This window comes from Brienomyrus brachyistius, unplaced genomic scaffold (genome assembly GCF_023856365.1).
Source record: "Brienomyrus brachyistius isolate T26 unplaced genomic scaffold, BBRACH_0.4 scaffold58, whole genome shotgun sequence".
Classification (NCBI taxonomy): domain Eukaryota; kingdom Metazoa; phylum Chordata; class Actinopteri; order Osteoglossiformes; family Mormyridae; genus Brienomyrus; species Brienomyrus brachyistius.
The window spans coordinates 1,019,058-1,037,125 of NW_026042333.1; the positions used below are offsets into that span (position 1 = coordinate 1,019,058).

Here is an 18,068-nt window from a genome sequence, read left to right on the forward strand (position 1 = left end):
GTCACTGCTGCCTCTCCCAGATTATCCCCACCCCATGTGCTCATTTCATCTTTATCTCTGCTATCCGGCAGCTTTAGAAGCAGCTTTCGGCTTTAAACGCCACTTTAATTAAGTTTTTCTTTCTCTTTCCCTGGTCGTGAGGCTGCTGTCGGCCCGTTTGCGTCGGGCCCGTCTGGACGGCGCACCTCTGAGGCGCCGTCGCCGGCATCTCCTGGGGAGACGGACTGCCCGGCTTTCATCCCGCGCTCCACGGGAAAAGGGGGGCGGTCCCCGGGCTGCCGACACACCTGCTCGCAAACAGACAGGGCCGCGGTGGGGGGAGGGGGGGCGGCGAAACGTTCAAGGGCATATTAATTGATGACGGTGCTGTTTAAGCAACTCGTTTGCAACTCTGACAACTTTAAATGTGGGCGAAATTTGGCGCTGACTCGCTGCTTTTCATTATTCATGGGGGAGGGTCTCTCAGCCAAGCCTCCTCCATGCGAGATCGACAGCGGCGGGATGGTGGGGGCGAGGGGGGGGCTGATGTGGCAGTACTCTCCAAAGACTCTGCTCTATTCCCACGCGGCACGGGCGAGTGGCCTTTCGGAAGGATTCGCCGCTCCGTGCCTGAACGTCAGCATCTCGCCACTGAACCCTGAACACGTTACAGGCTGGTGTTCATGCTCCCCAGCCTGTCGCTGTACCATATTTGGTAGCTTATATGGAAACTTTTGTAGAAGGCTACCTTAGTTATGGCGTGTGGTGAGAATGAGCTTACTGTCCCACAGATACTGGGGTAAAACTGCCAGGGTTCTGTCTATAGGATCCTTATATTTTTAACCCTGTACACCCCCCCCCCAGCCCCACATCTCCTCACAATTATGTGTGTAGTGGGGGACCAGTTTCTGTCAAATTAAAAGTGCCCCCCACTCTCGCACTGCCTAGGGGAGACTGTAAGACTTTGATTGCGTTTTCAAAGCACCGCTGACTGACGGGTCGTGTTGCAGTCAGTGAGGCATCGTGTGATCCGCAGAAGCGGCGGGCTGTGGCTATGGGAACGTGCGGGGCGGAGATCACAGCCCCGTGCCAGAGGGGGCACCCTTCCCACTCATCTCCATGGAAACTTGACCTGAGATGTTCTCCCCGAGAGGTACCGACAAGCCGTGGACGTGTGAGGGAATCTGGCAGGCTGGCCAGGAGCGGTTAAGGAACCAGAAATGCTGCCGGATCAGTTTCCTGCTAGATTAAGTTTATGGTTACTGTTGGGATTTTGGTTAAATTTATGCAAAGTTTATGGCGCTAGTTAATGTTTTGGCTACGGCTAGGGTTATGGCTAATCTTTCTGCGACGGAAGGACATGGTGATTTAATTACTCAAGAGAAAAACACAAGAAACCAAAGGCACCATGAGCGGTGAAAAACAACCAGGAACACATCAAGAACAAAGGGGCAACAGGAACAAGAACAGGGGAGCAGCAGCAGCACCAAACATGGGGCAACAACATCTGGAAACACATAATAACCAGCTGGGGAACAACGTAAGGGCACTTAAATAAACTTAACAAGGATTTCATCAAACATAGCTGAGACCTCTGACCAGCCTCGAACCTGCAACAAAAGAGAAGCCTTGATGACCCTCTCAGCCCATTAGGCTACGCGGTGGCCCAGGGAACAGGTAAACACATTAGGGTGCTAACTGCAGGAAACAGCGGGAAGACAGAAGGGGATGACCAGCGACACCCGCTGGCCAAACAGGGAACTGACGGACATAACTAAAAGGGGGCAGGACAGGGAGCGATCCTGACAGTCATGGTTAATGTTGGGGTTATGGCTGATGTTACGGATACAGTTATGGTTGTGGTTAATGCTTTGGCTATGGGTAGGGCTATGGCATACCACACTAATCCCCGATGTTGTGTAGTAGAGCTCAAACACGGCAGTTACATATAGAGCCGAATCTCCTCACAGTGACTCTCTGCCCCGGGCTGTTTCCCCCTCTACTGCTCTCCCTGGACCCCTCCATCCCCCCTTCCCGTTTGCTTCTTCTGTGCGTCAAGGGCCCGCCATCTAGGGACCCACAGCCCGGAGCTTTCTGGGAGGGCCCTCTGAAGTGCGGGGGCCCCCACATTGCCTGTGAAGCAGATTCTCTCTATAAAGCAGCATCAAGAGGGGCCGGTCGGGGGTGGGGGCACTCCACACAGCCTCTTCTTTGCTTCCTCCTGGGGGGACTGGCTCCATATCCTATTCCCGCCCCCCACAGGAGCGGCCAGGCCATGCCCCCCCCTCCGGCATCCGTTTAGATGAGCACGCTCTCTCTCTTTCACAGTCCTGTCCCTCAGCCGTGACTGACACCTGCCGATTTGGCCGCCGCCCCCCTCTGCAGGACAAAGAACACCTGTTACTCTCATCTCAACATCTCCTTCATTCTCCTCAGCTGGCTGCTGACATCCAGGCCACTATATTCCAAAGTTTTTAGCCATTTCCCCTTCGATTGCAGCCTTCACACATACCTGCCACCATTTTAGTTTCTGCCGTCCAGATCATGACCTGTCTGTCTTGTACATTTCCCTCATCTGTTTGAAAAGCCTGTCTTACGTAGGAAGAGAAGTTGCCTCCCATTTATGACTTCTGACCTTGAAAAAAAATCACAGGCATTTTCTCTGTGACTTTTGTGGGAGAGAATACGTGCGCAGGCTTGTTTGCAATAACCCTGGCTTTTGGGTTAATTATTCTCATTTAATGGAACATCTGAAAATGTCAAACTCTGTAGTAAACGGGAAGCAGTGACAGAAGGATGCAATGAATAGTGTTTCTCTCAACTGCAGACATTTATGAAGCTGAAAAAAGAAATACTTTGTTCTGTGTAGGTGGGAGGTCAGCCTTTGGGAGCCTTACCACATATCACAAGCATCTGGCTTTTATGACCCTAGGTCTAACACTAATCCTACACTAAGGCTAAAACTAACCCCAGTGCTAAGGCTAACACTGACGCTAAAGCTAACACTAAACTCGATGCAAACACTAACACTGATACTAAAGCTAACACTAAACTCGATGCAAAGGCTAACACTAACCCCAATGCTATGCTTAACACTACCTTTGACACTAAAGCTAGCACTACCCTCAACACTAGGGGCTAACATTATCCTCAGCACTAAGGCTAACATTAACCCCGACACTAAGGCTAGCACTAATCCCGATTCTAAGGCTACCATGTACACTAACCCCAATGCTATGGCTACCTATGACGCTAAAGCTAGCACTACCCTCAACACTAGGGCTAACATTAACCCCGACACTAAGGCTAGCACTAACCCGATTCTAAGGCTAACATGTACACTAACCCCAATGCTAAGGGCTAACTCAAGGTGCCCATGGTGCATTTTGTAGACAGACAAGGCTGAAGATGGACGAGCGACGGTTGGTTTTTTGTCTCATAGGACCCATGGTCCGAAGGAGCTGGGCACAGTGGACATAGTGAGGTCTGGGCTGGCGAACCTGATGGTAGGCGTGGCAGTTTGAGGAGGGTAAGATAATTTCCTCCTTTGTCTCTGCGTGTGTACACCTGTGTTCATCCATACATGTCTCTCTCGACTTAATCCGCACCTCAGAGTGAGATGCCAGGTGGACATCTGACTGATGCTCGATAACGGTATTACAGTATATCACCTAATTCCGTCGCAGCCGTGCTAATGCACTGCATTTATAAATGTCCCTTCTGCACGCCATCGCTCCTTGATTGAAGAGGTCACGTCCGCGGCGACCGCAGCACGAATACCGATGAGCGCATTTCTGGTTTTCTGAGAGTGCAGTTTCATAATTTTTTTTTAAAAACGCCGACGCTTGCCTGCGTCTGCCGATTTTCCCGGCGTAATTTCATCCACGGCTCCATGCCTGTGCTAATGGAAGAAGCAGAGGGCCCTCCTGAACACAAACCTGCATCTGAACAAACAAGTAATTACCCGTTAATCACGGCAAAGTGGCCATAACGCATCGAGGACACAGATTCGCATATTTGAAAAATCTCTCCTTCTGGTCAACGGGCACAGCTCAGCTGCGGGCATGGCAGGCAACTCTAACGTGGTAAACACTCAACCCACCCTTGAAACAGTTTGTACATCTGCTGCGGCAAAGCCAGGATATCTCAGCGCCAAGAATGCATGTCAAATCAGTACCCATACGTGCACAATAAACATACATTACAAAGTGATTTTCAGTGATCTTTTTGACCAATTACGTAATTACTACCCTCCAGTAACCAAACGTTTATGGAAGGGACGTTTTAAAAGTCATTTTGAACACAATGATAGTGATTGATGGTGCCCAAGAATCACAACGACAAAGGGTGAGATTTTAACTTGCTAATCCGTGTTCCTGTACTGAAACTATTCCTTTGCGAGAATTCCCACCAGTATTCAGGTCAATGGCACCAAAACACTCTTAAAAAAATGGTTTCTTTCCAGATAAGTAATACAAGGTTGTGGATTCTGTGGAATCCACAGAAATGTAAAACGGCCACTTGGTATCTGAATGACTATGCTGTTGTCACACATTAACACGCTTCTTTGTATGGACCTCAGTGAAGAAGTTCTCAGCTTGTATCTCATTATCTGTGGCTCTGAGTTTATGCTTGGCAGCCTGACTTCAACCGGCTTAAATCTCTTAGTCGTCACTCTCGGAGAAACCCGCATGTGGCCTGATTCGATCCACCACCTCTCTGCTGTGTTCTCCTCCTTCCCGAGGCTGAGCGCACCGCAAAGTCAAACAGACGCCAGCTCTCGTACCCCTTCTGCATCCCCGGGACCTGTGCTTGCGCTTTGGACCCCGGTCAGAAGCCCAGCGGCACCACAAAGGTAATTAATTCTACACAGATAATGTGTACATTGCCGTTAGCTAGAGGTGCTCCTCCGCATGGCAGATCTAGCTTTGTTCAGCCTGCAGCGGCTCAAGTAATGTGCTCTGTGTACCTACACCAGCGGCGTAACATAATCACCCCATCTGGGACCTCATCTCGGAGGCTTGGGGTCACGTCCGGCCCATTTACCGCCGCGCCGTGCTAGAAATGACTCCATGGATCTCGCGGAAATGCATTTTTAAAATATTTAACAGAAAAAACAAGACCTCTTTGCTTCATCTAGTTAGCTGTTTACACCAGAGGCTTGCAGCCACCACCCCCCCATTACCACCACCACCACCACCAAATTGAAAGATCTGACGCACGTAAAGGCTGCACATGTGCTGAGTCAGGTGGCCAAAGGGGTTTGCACGCAGGAGAGCAGAATGACTGTGCTGCTTCGTTGAAACATTTCCATTATGAATGCGCTAAAAGTAATATTTAGGTGCAGGCAGGTGTACCGCTTTTGTTGCATAGCGTGTTAACATGAATCACGTTCTCAAGTCGCCTGTCCAACGTGCGGTTCTGTTGTCGAAGATGTGTACGAGTGTAATTCTCCCTTGTACCCAAGTTCTTGGGGTTCCCTGCAGTTCCCTGTTTGGTTCCAGGACAGGCAGTCCCTCAGTGCCAGTTCAGTGGCGATTAGGGGAGATTTGACGGAGGTGGTGGGGGTCAGCAGGGAAATAAACATGGAGAAACGCTGCCCATATTCCTGGAGAAGGGGGTCAGAAGCCGCGATCTCATTAAACTCTGGCAGGCAGATGGAGACGAGCGGCTAGCAGCAGGAGGCACCGAGCTCCAGGACTCCCGGGGGGGCTTTGCAACCCCGGGAGCCATGGGTTTGAGGCTGGGGAGGGAGCAGCTGTACTGCCGAGCGAGGTCACCCCCCACCCCCATACCTGCGAAGCATCCAGCAGCGGAAACATGTGCAAACACATAACTGTGTGTGGAATCGGCCGCCCGGGATGGCGGCCTGCGCTAAGCTGGTGAAAAAAATGCGAAAAAATATGCGCTGTTGCAGAATATGCGTGCCAGCTTGCTTTGTGTGTGATGCTGGCACGGAGGGAGGCGGCGGCAGATGCGAGGCTCTCTTCTGTTTTCAAAGTGGCCGCGCAGAAGCCCCGTAGGACTGCGTCCCCTGCCAGGCCCCGCTGTCGAGCGGCCCTGCGCGGGGACTCAGGCGATAGCGCTCCCACGGGTGACCAGGTTGGGGAAGGATTGCGACATTATCCATACATCTGGGGAAAGTGTGGAATTCTGCGGTGTTCCGGAGAGCACCTGTTTACGGTGCTGCGAGCGGCTTGTCATAGTATGCTGTTTATTACAGCTGAATCTCCGACACCTGCGTCGGTGCATTAGCCGCAGCCTGTCACGCATTTGCCTGATTGCTGCATGTTGTACCCTTACAAATATCCCTCACACAGAATGTCTTGGATTAACAGCCCTAGAACAGAACTTCGAAATGTTAAGGATCATATACTTTACTTTGTCAAAAAACGATGTATTAAGTAAACAAACACTGAGGCTCTCAGTCCCGTATAAGCATATAAAGTGAGTTGAGGTGTTAGTAAATGCAGTTTCCGCAACACTGTACGTGGATGACTGAAATGCATCATTAGAAAATGAGATGGTCACCCACATAAGTTAATAACCTTATAACGAGGCTGCAGAGTCAATCACAGATTAGTGTACAGTTATACGACTGTACTGAGTCTTTAATGGGGGCTGGTAGCAGACCAGTCTGCCTTCATGTTAAATAACCGTTTCAGGCCAATAATGTGGCCCTCCTGAAACTTTAATACCCATCAAACCAGCTTGGAAATAATAGTCATTATTTATATGCTGCCTTTCACGCGAGGGAGGCGGCCTGAGCCACAGCTGCAGTGTTCATCTGACAGCCATTACGCTATAATATATTTTTCGCAATTTCGCATTTGCATTAAAATGAACGTCAATCTTGTATGTATTTTTTTCAGGAAGCCCAAAATTATAGGTGTCAGAACGACGGATTAGTACAGGAACAGATACAGTAAAAAACCCAACACTGGAAAAAAAAAGGCTTTTAAAAATTCAAATCAGGTTTTAAAATTCATCGCAAGATGTATTTTGTACTGTATCCACAGTAAAATGAGCATACAATTACCTCCCGTTATGGAGTTTAAAATACAATTATTTCCACAATACTGTATCAAACCCGGGCTAATTGGAATAATTATTACAGTTAAACCCATAATTGCAGTGTGGTGTACAGATTAAAATTTTGAAAGTCTGGATCCAAAACAACATGGGAACGATGCTGTCACTGTCAGTTGGATGCAGTTGTAATCCTCCGTTGCCCATTCATCTTGTTTTTTTATGTGTGGTCTTCGTTATCGATTAGTTTTACACAATAGTTTCTTGTATAATTGTGCGCTGCATTATTCAGTAGCCGAGATGGATTTTTTTGCCGCATTACAAGAGCAGCAGCACTAGGATTCAAACCAACCGGTTTCAGGCAGGGGAATAGTAAAGGTGGGTGTGGGGCAGGTAAATTCCTGAGTGACAGGACCCTAACCCTAACCCTAAAAAATTTGGAACATAATTTGATTGGACTGGGTTGGGGGGCTATTATCATATAGTTTCAATGGACCAAAATATCTGGGGGGGGGGGGGGGGGGTTGTGGGTTCTATTCCCAGCTCTGGCTGTGTGTGTGTTCTCATGATCTCCATGTTCTTTCTGGTTCTCCAGACACTTGAGGGCCCAGGGTGTCCCTCCGCCTCCGCTCCAGACTGCCTGTACCCCCCTCAGGCGGGATAAATGTAGGGAAGATGGCAGGAAGATCTGGAAAGCCATACAGCTATCCCTTATCCCGCTCGCATCGCACCCCGGAATCAGCAGCCGCGGTCACCTCTGGTTTCGTGCCCACATCCCACCAGCCGTCTCTCTTTTAATTACAGAGAGCGATTTCCTTTTTATTTACAGCCTCGCGGGCGCAGATGGCTTCGCCGTGCCGCGTACGGTTACACCGACTGATTGATTTGCCGCGCGTTTAGCTGACGCAGGCTCGGAGGTGCACCGGCCATTTCATTAATCCGTCTGCCGGGGCGAGGCCCCCGGGAGGTGCGGGCCTCCTCACCAATGCCGTCTTTTGTTCGCGGCAGTGAAAATCATCTTAATTAGACGACGAGGCTTTTCTGTGATCACACCTGTCGGCGGAAATGCGAACGGGGTGAATCGTTTTGGCTCAAACACCGTGCCGGATTCTCCATGCGACGGTGACGAACAAAAAAAAAGGATGATGCAATATCACAGACTTTATTGTTCCCGCCGCTGATCCCGCGCTGTTCCTGTTGCCAGCCAGGAAAATAAATATTACGAAGCCTTGATGAAGCGCGGAACCTTAATCGCGCGTTTCAGCTCACTGTCGAGACAGGAAGTGCGATCTCAACAGAGCTGGCAGCCCGAGAGAAAACAAGCATACGGAAATCACAGCCATCAGCCATTTTTGCGTTTCATGATCTTTACATTACCCTACGGGGTCTGATAGACCCCTGCGCCTCGTTGCTCCTTTGCTCCTGTCATGTTGGATAAAGGTCTCCCTAAACAGGTAAAGACCGGATGCCTTTTCAGTGAGGAGGAGGAGAAGTAGGAGGAGGAGGAGGGGATTGTTCCCAGGAGTCTGATATAAAAAAAATGGTTCATTATATTAACAATGAGAGTGTCATGCCCTGCTCGTCCGATCTTCCCGTGTGCCACGCCCCCTCGCTACCTCGTGTGGAATCCCCGTGTTACCAATTTGTTTTTAATTAGTCCTGTGTATTTAAGTCCGCGTTAAAATATATTTCCCCAGTCCAGTCATTTTATGTAGAGTGGTGTGTTTTCCTAATTAAACCCCGTATTCTCTCGTTTCCTCGACTCTTGTTCCTGCTTCCCCGGTCCGTGCCCCGGCGATCACGACAGAGAGCCGAAAACAGACAGGTTCCATTGAACTTAGCCAGGAAAACGTAGCCAGGTTACACAGGTCCTATTGAACCAGTTTCAGAATGTATTCACTGGGGAGATTTCTAAGCACTTATGTAAGTTGCTCTGGCTATGAGCATATGGCAAATGCAGTAAATGTAAATATAAAACAGCAGGTGATGGTCTCACCCTGAGGCTGACCCCCTCCCACATTTATCATTCATCAGTGGAGGACAGGTCAAGCGACATGCTAAAGGTCTCTGGGTCGAAGGTCCCTGGGCCCAAAGGTGAGCTGTAGTGTCCTGGGAAAACCCCGCCTTCCGCTGCCCAGTTTATCATCGACTGGATTAACAGTTGACCTTTATTAATGGATTTACTAGTTTCCTGGCTTCTTAACAGTTTACCTTGACACTGGGGCAGCAGAACTGACCACCCACATCCAGCCTTGAGCAGAACATACAAGATCACGCTGGATTAATGATGGGGAGCCGTCTCCATTGTCTTTGGAGGGGGGGGGGGTAGCTAAGAGGAGTCTTTTGTACATCACTCCGTGGGAAATGCAACTCCATGCAGCTAGTAACACAAAACATGCCACAGAATCCGACAGCACGAAGGAGCACATGGCCATTCAGAGGACATCAAAGACGACATAAAAGTAGGAGCTGCAGGAGTACGCATTTATGGAATAAATATGAAATAAAAAGAAGAAATGGCTGAAACAATAAGAAAAATGGCTGTAGACATAAAAGAGCATTGGGGAAAACAGAGAAATCCTTATAGTAACTCCAGCCTGTGAAGAAGAAGAATTCAACCAATGGGAGAATGCGATGAGTACAAATAGACTGAATATGGGGCAGGGTGTAGGCCAAGCCCCTAGCTAGACACTCCTGGACCTTGTTTAGACACCGCAAGCTGTAGATCAGCAGAGCGTCTCCTACTGGGCTCTGCTGGGAAGTTCACTCTGGGATTTTCTTTATTCTGTCTATGACGACCCGATATATAGTAAATGCTGCGATAGACATTCTATTTTTCATAAATACAAAAAGCTCTCAATGAGGTTTAAGTGAAACAGGCAGTGAAGGCGTGAGATTAAGCCAGCGTGATTCTGTTGCGAAGCAGAATTACTTATTTTTAATGGTTTAATTTGTGGCTAATGATTATCTGGGGGAGAGCGTACGGTATCTGATCTGATCTGGTGTACTCTCCGGCAGGCAGCAGTGTAGGTGTGAGTATGGAGTGCGATGTAGGCAGGAGTACGCGACCGCGGTATGGAGTGCGATGTAGGCAGGAGAACGCGACCGCAGTGTGGAGCGTATTCCGGCGTTTTCTGCAGCTAAATACAGATGAAAATGCTGGTCAAAGCACCGGCTTGGGGCAAACATACTGTCCCAGGGGACACATGTGGACAACCGACTGTCAGACACGTCTATTGGTAAAAAAAAACACATGCATACCAACATGGCCTTCTTCTGAACGCAATAAACTGTAATGGATATTCGATCCGACAAGGCTTTTATTTTGTATCTATTTTATAATTTTATAATGCAAGAAGTGCTATACTAATTCTAGCAGACTCATTTTTTTATGATATGTAATAAAATTTCTGGTAATGTAGAACCATTGTTTACATCATGGTCCCACCGGCACCAAAGTAAATTCCACATCATTTTTGTATTTGGTGAATAAACATTTTGATTTTGAATCTGATTATAGCACAATGTATAACTATCTGATATAATACAGTGTCTGACAGTGTTTCACTTAATTATATAGACTTAACTGAATAATACATTTACCATAATTGATTTATATATATACTGCATAAACAATCATATTTATTTTGAATGTGAGTTTTCGTGTCCCTGTAGACTTATTCTCTAATGAATTTGCAAATAATTAAAAACCAACTCTTTTTAAGATACTGCCTCTGGTTGAGAAATTAAAAGCTGCATAAACAGTTTTATAAACATGGCCTTTAAATTTTACGGAATGTTTCATAGGCATTGTTTTTATAAATCGAATCTGAGTTACATGACTGGCCCATGGTCTAGGGGAAAGTTTTGAAGGAGGAGACTAGCTCATCTTATGGATGAAGACATTGTGAATGCTAATGCTATCTCTAACGTCAAGCCTGCCCCTAGGTCAAACCCTAGCCCTTGCCCGAAGGTCAATATGAAGGTAGGTTGCTACCCTCCCTCCAAGCCTTAGGTCTCACACTACTGGGAGCCTTAGGTCCCACATCAGCAGGAGCCTTAGATCCCGTACAACTGGCAGCCTTAGGTCCCGCATCAGCAGGAGCCTTAGGTCCCACACCACCGGGAGCCTTAGGTCCCACACCACCGGGAGCCTTAGGTCTCGCATCAGCAGGAGCCTTAGGTCCCGCATTAGCAGGAGCCTTAGGTCCCGCTCCACCGGCAGCCTTAGGTCTCGCATCAGCAGGAGCCTTAGGTCCAACAGCACCGGGAGCTTTAGGTCCCACCCCACCGGGAGCCTTAGGTCTCGCATCAGCAGGCTCATTTATTTTCATGTCACCATCACCATTCTGAACTCTCAGCCCTTACCACTCAATAACTGACCTTTCTAAATATCAGTAACTTTTGGTAGCACTTCATATACATTTCACTGGTTTACATATAACTATGCTGTACATAAATTTTTTCAGATATCTACATTGGGTCAGGCGGTGAACGTCAGTCACAGCAGAACAGGCAGGCAAACCCATCTAAATCCTACTTATTCATAAATTCTACATATGCTTGTGAATGCTACCTGCATATTCAAATCTTATATCTTATATAATATATATTCTCAGTTGTATGCCACTTTACTGCGCCTTACTGTTTGTTGCACTTCAATGTACCATTTGCACCCACTGACTTCAATGTACTGTGCACTTCCTGATTTGATGGTACACCGCATTTCATGATTCCTGTACAATAATTATAAAGATGAATCTAATCTAATCTAATCTAATCTAATCTGATCTAATCTAATCTAATCTAAATCTCATTCTTTCTTCTGTGTGATTCTTACTTATGAAGTGTGAAATTCTTAATCACGCCTCTACATAGTTAATAAGCCACGCCTCTGAATAGAGGGGTGTGTCTGTCATTGCGCCACCTGGTGTCTGCTTGTGGGGTAATGTAAAATAAGGATTACATGTACGAAAATTCAATTTAAAAACTCTGGCCCTTTAATCGTGGTGAAATTCTTACTGTTTCCATTCATTCTGGATTAAGAGAGATTTCCGCACCTCCTCTGCCCCTAACACTAACCCTAACCCTAACCCAACAGGCAGAGATGGGTAAGCACAGGCACAGCCTTCCTTTTTAAATTTTATTTGTTGAGGTGATTTGAACCTCCAGTGTTAGTTAAATAAGAGTAGGAGCATCTTCACAGTGAACCTGCTAGCCTCACACCCTCTGTGTGTGCATGGAGTCTGCATGCCCCACCCGCATTCCGTGGGTTTCCTCCTAAATTGCGAGAGACTGGATCCCGAACGGAGTGCCCAAGCGCTTCTGCCTTCTCAGCAAAATGCGCTTTTGTGTGACGGCTACATTTGGCGGTGTAGGAAGCGGTGCATTATGGGAACTGTAAAATGCCGTGTAGTCACCACGGGGCCGCGTTACGGCTCTATTCAGGGAGCTTAAATAGCTTCCCATTCCCCATTTCAGCAAACTGCAGCGAATTGGGATAAACGCCTCGCTCGCTCAGGGGGTCATAACGGCAGGTTCCTTCCTGGGATCTGAACACACAACGCTTTGATCGCTAGAGCCTCTCCTGCACCCATGTCAGACTGGCTTCAGTAGCCTCTGAGGTTCCATGAAGCCATCACAAATGCATCTTAAGGCATCAAGAAAACATGCACCAGTCACATGATCGTAAAGGCTCTTGGATCTGATCTGATCACCCTGCTCAAGCTGTTCCAGTACTTTCCTAAAATTACATCAGGTCACTGATGTGTAAGCATCAATACAGTCAGGTGTGAGTGTGTGTGTGTGTGTGTCGGTGTGAGGGCGTATGTGGGGGGTCCCCACCTCTCTGCTAACAAACCTCAAACCTCGGCTATATGGGCCAAATTAGCAGAATAATTTGTTTATCAGCTGTCTGGTGCTCGAGGGGAAACACTGGCGAAGGTACGTCTCCTGTGAGATTATCAGGAACGTATTATACAGTTGTTGGGTTTAATAACATCTGACATCTGCTTAAATTATAAACTCCAAAGATGCCAGGATACAAATATAAACAGCACTGCAGATAAGTGTCATGCATTGTTTGTTTATGCAGCATTTGATCATCATCTCCTGTGTCCTGCATGCTCAGTTAGTGTTAATATATTTATATAACATTAATATAATGTTAATATAATACTAATATAACATAATGGCTGCTCCAACAGTGACTAATGGAGCTTATCAATGTGGTCCTATACTGTCTAGATAGGAGGCTGTGAAGGTGGTCGACACTCTGGCTGCCTGTCACTGTCACTGTTAGTGTCACTGCGGTTTAACGCACATCGGGACATGAGGGTCCAACATACTGCAGCGGCACCAGATCACCAGAACATCTGACCACTAACCGCAGTGTGACCACGGAGGACTGCTCCGTCCTCAGGAACATCTGACCGTTAACCGCACTGTGACCACACAGGATGACCTTCTTGGGGGGGACTACATATCTTGGTGACTGATTTGCCTTAGAAGTACGTACCAGTGGAGTCCAAGACCAATCTACACCCCCCCCCCCCCCCGCCCTCCAGTTAATGCACACATCCTGAGCAAACAGTAGGAAGTGGAATATGATGGGGAAGCTACCCCCCCCCCACCCAGCATCATTATCGCCACCCCGGTGGTCAGCCCTCACAGTACATTAAATTTGGGTAGGGGAGGGAGCGGAGGGTTCTTCATTAGCCGTAAGCAGGAGGGCCGGCGCATGCCTGACGAGGAGGTTGCATTCGTCTCCCCCTTCCTCCCTCCGCCCCCTGCTGTCCCCGCTGCCCTCAATGGCCCTCAGCGGAGACGCATCCCGGTCGTTTGCGTGGGTCGTGCTGAGCGTGAGGCAGGGACCATAAATGGTAACGGACCGCGAAACCTGTGCTTAATCAAAGCAAGTATGCTGCCGCTGGAGAAGCCAGCAGAGCAGCCCCAGCGCAGCACCACGCATGCGCGACCGCACTCGTTACGCTTAGCACTAATGCGCCCCGAACGCATCGGCAATAAAAACAGGAACGGCACCCTCGAGAGAAGCTCTGATGCGAACTGCTCCGCCGGACATCACAGCCGCACCCCGGCTCATGCGAAAACGCAATGGGGATCGGGGACTAAGGCAGCTGAGATTCCGAGCATTTTCCCACCAGGATCTGCCGCTGAAGAGGAGGCAGATTCCCAGTTCCTGAATCGCGGTGTAATCATGCTTTAAATCCCCCGGTTTACAGGCGGGCCAAGCGTCGGCGAGTCAGCAGGAGCCGCTATGGTGGAATGTTCCAGATCTTGTAACTTATATCAGTTCTGAATTTGGGAATATTCAGATTGTCAGTAATAAAAAAAAGATATTTCAGGAGAAGCTGAAAGGAGTCTTTATCGGGCCGTGGAATTGCATTTCCAGGCACTGAGCAGGCCCCGCCTGACCCGTGACTGTCGGCCGGTTTCATTTAATCCCAAATGGTGCCGTTTAAATCTAGTTATGTGGCCTGAAAGTGCAGAATAGCCTTGGAATGTCATCAGTGCGTCAGGGGCAGGATCCCTGAGCACCGGTTGGGAGGAGCACGAACGCAAGCTCGGCTGGCGGGCAGGTGCGTGTGCGATCCCCCGGGGGGGTATGATTCGGTTTTGCTTTGGCCATTTGCCTGCCTGTTCTGCTGTGACTGACATAAAGACGTGAACACACTTTGTTCCTGCCAGATATTAACCTCTTGGTGACAGTGACAGGGAAGATACAGACTTGGGGGAGACACCAGGATTATATAGCCTCCGGAGACCCTGCAGCCTGGCAGGGGAGCCCCGGGGAAACGGCTCCGATTTCCACTTTTTACAGGTTTTCTGGAATCGGGACGCAAAATTTCATCAAATAGTTTTATCATGATCTTTACACGCAAGAACTATATTCCTGGAAGCTTCCATACGTGGCCGCGGCCTCTGCTCCATTATTGCCGGCGCATTTTTTCTATTTATATGCCGTCGCGTGTCAGTGACGTTCGAGCTCGGCGAAGACATCGCCCCCTTCAGGTGGATCAAGACACTACAGGAAGGGACCCCAGAGGTCTTCTATACAGAAGCGGGGCAATCTGCACAAGGGTTACTGGGCCCAGACACACAAAGCAGCCCGCTGGCCAGTCCTGATTTCAGGCATCTCCTCTGGCAGGCACTTCGTCATGTACCCCCGTCGAAAGGCTCGGATGTTTCACGGAAGTTGAGAGGCTTCCTGCGCTCAAGGGTACAACAGCAGGACGCCCGTGGGATTTGGAGCCGCGGGCTTTAAGCTCCTTCCGCCCCCCCCCGGGGCCGGCTTAGTTTCTGGCTCAGAATTTAAAGCACCTTGTCCCAGCCGATTGGAAGTTAGTGTAACGTCGGTGTGCAGGGACAGTCTGCAATTTCACGCTCATTACAGGAGGCTGAACCAAATGAAACAATAAAACAAGATAATAATAAAATAATGAGCGTATGTCAGAGATTTAAGTGTAATTATATGATACGCATGAAAGATGAAAGTATCCCATGATGCTTGCGAATTAGGAGACTAAATTATAAGACGGAACTGAAATTGTGCCAGGTGGCGCAGTGCATTATGGGTGTTTGCTAGCCTGTAGCTATTCTTACCCAAGGTGAGTGATTATAGTAAGCGATCACTGGAAGCAGGGCATTCTGGGGATTTTTCAACGCCCACGTGAACAGCCCTGAGACACACAGGTACTCATCTCCATCTAAAGATTTGCAGTACAGGTGAATTAATGACTGTCAGCATTCTCCCTCATTATTAGTCCATCCATCCATCCACCTGGTCAGGGTCACAGTGGTCGAGAGGCTGGGGCCGTCCTTGTTATTATGCTGCCATTACATCCATACTTTCACGTGTTTAATGCCGCCTCTTTGTTTCGCCGCGAAACCCTACATGCCGTTTGAGGGCTGGCTAATTAAAATTTGATTAACGGGATGCTAGGGGGCGTCGCCCCCATTCAATCAAGGCGGGTTTGCTGAATCAGAGCGAGGCGATTATGAGGGATGTCTGATTTATTCTGTCATACTGATGCCTGAGAGGCTCTGGATGCAGAGCGGAGGCCTGGAGCCGGAGAAGAAGCAGGCTAGGGGTCCTGTAGCTGGAGCAGATGAGGGCCGGCGGTCCAGGGGCCCAGAGCAGATGAGGGCCGGCGGTCCAGGGGCCCAGAGCAGATGAGGGCCGGCGGTCCAGGGGCCCAGAGCAGATGAGGGCCGGCGGTCCAGGAGCTCAGAGCAGATGAGGGCCGGCAGTCCAAGGGCCTGAAGCTGGAGCAGATGAGGGCCGGCGGTCCAGGGGCCCAGAGCAGATGAGGGCCGGCAGTCCAGGGGCCTGAAGCTGGAGCAGATGAGGGCCGGCGGTCCAGGGACCCGGAGCTGGAGCAGATGAGGGTTAGGGCTTCAGGATGCTGGAGCCAGAGCAGATGAGGGACCGGGAGTCCAGGGGCCTGAAGCGGGAGCAGATGAGGGACCAGGGGGTCAAGGATCACAGGGCAGTGGGGCAGCCGGGGACGTGCATTCCTCAGTGGGCAGTGGGCTACAGTCCCATCATCAGCAGAGTTCTGCAGAGGGTTTTTCAAATTAATTAAGTGAGCAGGTGATCGCAGGAGGGAAGTAGAGCTTAATAACGCGAAGCAATGCCCTGTGATCCTCACAGCGTCCCGCAATATCCTACTAGGCCACGCCGTCGCTCCCCACGGGAACGCCGGGAACACAGGGAAAGAGGACGCATCGGGCCGACCTCCGTTATTAAACAGCAGAGCGATATGAAGGACAGCGACACCCCCCCCCACCCCGTCTCCGCCGCATCTGCTGCGGCAGCTGAAAAGGCCTTCCGGAAATGTTAAGTGCGTCAGGAAGCTCGATCAACCTCTTCCTCATTCCCATTCTCAGAAGGATCAGCCAAGGACACCATCATGCAGCTCATTTCTGGAGGAAAAGCGTATCCCTGTGACGTCTCGGTGCTAGCCTCCATCATCCTCTGTACGGACTATGCTAACACTGCTGTGAGCATACGCACGTTCCTAAATAGGAAACCTTGGGTGAACAGAGATATTCAGAACCTGTTGAATGTACGTGACAATGCTTTCTGTATACGGGACTCCGAAGCTTAGAAAATGGCAAGGTCCAATCTGAGGAAAGGCATCGGGGGGGGTGTTTCTGGGGGGGGGGGTGTGCAGTGTTCACCAGCCACTGTTCCCACCTGCCTGATACCATCATTACTGTTCCATGCAGCAGTCAGGTCCCTGAATGTCTGGTCCTAACTCACATGAAGAGGGCAAACCTAACTGGCATTTCACATTGCCCTGTCGCATCTAGAACAGAATGACAGTTACACACGGATACCGTTTGTTGACTACAGCTCGTTGACTACAGGACAAAGAGACCCGATTGGTTGATCCAGCATCCTCCAGCTGCTTGGACCCACCTCATCTACAATCTGATTGGTTATCTCTCTGAACCAATCTTTTTTTTTTTTTTTGTGCCGCCCGCAGAACATTTTTTCTGCAAGTAAATCTCCCATGAGCCATCAAAAGCACGCAGAAGATCACTGGCTCCCAGTTTCCTACCCGGGAGGAACCTCTTCAGAAACCCGCTGTAGTCGCAAAGCCAGGAACATCTACAGTGATCCAACTCACCCTGGATACACAACCTTTTCACACTTCTGGAGTCAGGCAAGCATTACAGAGCCCTGTACGCTCGCACGGCAAGACTGCAGAGCAACTTCTACCCCAAAGCTGTCACTGCTAAACACACTGGGCTCACTCCTTACAACAACACCACACCGAACTGTACTGAGACTTATCCCCCCTTCCCACATCAGGCACTACACACGCAGAATAAGCCCTCTAACTGTCCTGGCTCCTAGCCATCATACAGTCACCCACGTTGACTGTACGACGATGCCGCTATCACATTCATCTCGGCACCACAATGGTGCTGTACGTAATCCATTATACCCCGCGGTACTGTTTACCATGATCATTATCTTGTAGTAATATCACGACTCTCAACTCCTGCCGTTCTCAGGTGCAAAAATTTAT

General features: G+C 49.2%; 2 long non-coding RNA genes across 2 annotated transcripts; one reads left to right on the forward strand and one right to left on the reverse strand.

Moving 5' to 3' along the window:
- Positions 1-395: 395 nt before the first annotated feature.
- Positions 396-8,501, reverse strand: LOC125724969 (uncharacterized). The gene is made up of 3 exons (XR_007387268.1): positions 8,386-8,501; positions 2,492-2,614; positions 396-2,358 (listed from the first exon to the last, which is right to left on the reverse strand). It is a non-coding gene; the product is annotated as an uncharacterized LOC125724969 (long non-coding RNA).
- A 158-nt stretch (positions 8,502-8,659) lies between these two features.
- LOC125724970 (uncharacterized) lies at positions 8,660-9,288 on the forward strand. Its single transcript, XR_007387269.1, has 3 exons — positions 8,660-8,931; positions 9,043-9,102; positions 9,215-9,288. It is a non-coding gene; the product is annotated as an uncharacterized LOC125724970 (long non-coding RNA).
- The last annotated feature ends 8,780 nt before the right edge of the window (positions 9,289-18,068 follow it).